The sequence below is a fragment of the Piliocolobus tephrosceles genome, chromosome 6, assembly GCF_002776525.5.
Source record: "Piliocolobus tephrosceles isolate RC106 chromosome 6, ASM277652v3, whole genome shotgun sequence".
NCBI classification, from domain to species: Eukaryota; Metazoa; Chordata; class Mammalia; order Primates; family Cercopithecidae; genus Piliocolobus; species Piliocolobus tephrosceles.
Genome location: NC_045439.1, coordinates 93,889,738 through 93,890,913, shown reverse-complemented (window position 1 = coordinate 93,890,913; position 1,176 = coordinate 93,889,738).

The following is a 1,176-nucleotide window of genomic DNA, read 5'->3' as shown; positions in this document are numbered from 1 at the left end:
GTTGGTCTGCCAAACACAGAGTACATTTACTTTAAAAAAAAAAAAAAAGCCAGTTAAAAATATTAACAACACAAAAATACATAAACAATGATTTAAAGCCAAGGGCCCATAAATTGACATGGATTCAGACAGTAAGCAAACATAAAATGAATAACAGAAAATACCGCATCATCCAAAAGGAAGCAAGAACAATAGCCCTGAAAGTGAAAGTGATCCACACCTCAATCCCAGTACCTGGACTCCTGATTCCCCTACCTGACTCCCCTACCAGGAGAGGGCAAGCTAACGATTAGGAGAGAGGCAAAAAGACTGCAGGAGGGAGGGATAGAGGAAGAGGCTAAAGAGTGATTTGGGTAAGACCTGCATGACGTGAAGAAGAGGGAGATGACTTCACCTCACGCTGTATTCTGGAGCAGCCCCATGGGCTTTTGTATTTCTAAGTGGAATGCTGCTTCTACGAGTGTTCAGAATCCTTGAGTTTTCCCCTGTGGGTAGGGACCAACACCTGGTTCGTCTAATTGAGGAGCAACTGTGGAAAGAGGGCTGGGCTAGGAGTTACAGTCTTTGGATTGACATGCAGGTTCTGCCACTTAACTTTTCAAAGGCTTCGTTTCCTCATCTGTGAAATGGGGAACCTAAAACCTACTTCATAGTATTGTTGAGAGGAACAACTAATGCCAGGTGTGCAAAGGTGACTAGCTAGAAAAAGATGCAGAAACCCTCATCAGTTTATCTGTTTGGAGAGAAAAGAACTACTTCTCTCAGGTACCTGGCAGCTTGTGAGCTACCACTGTTTTTTCTTTCTTTACTTTAAAAAATAAAAACCCTTTTAAGTTCAGGGGCACATATGCAGGTTTGCTATATGGGGAAATTGCATGTCATGGGGATTGGTTTACAAATTATTCATCACTCAGGTAATAAGCATAGTACCCGATAGGCAGTTTTAAGATCTGCACCCTCCTCCCTCAACTAGACCCTGGTCTCTGTTGTTCCCTTCTTTGTATTTGCATTTGAACTTTTCGCCAATATTGCCTCCAAAAATTTACCAGTGGACCCTCCCAACTACAATACTCCTGTTTTTCTTTTCCCTTCTTTATTTCTCTCTTTCTTTCCTTCGCTTCCCTTCCCTCCCTCCCTTCCTCCCTTCTTTTTTTTTTTTTTTTTTTTTTTTTTTTT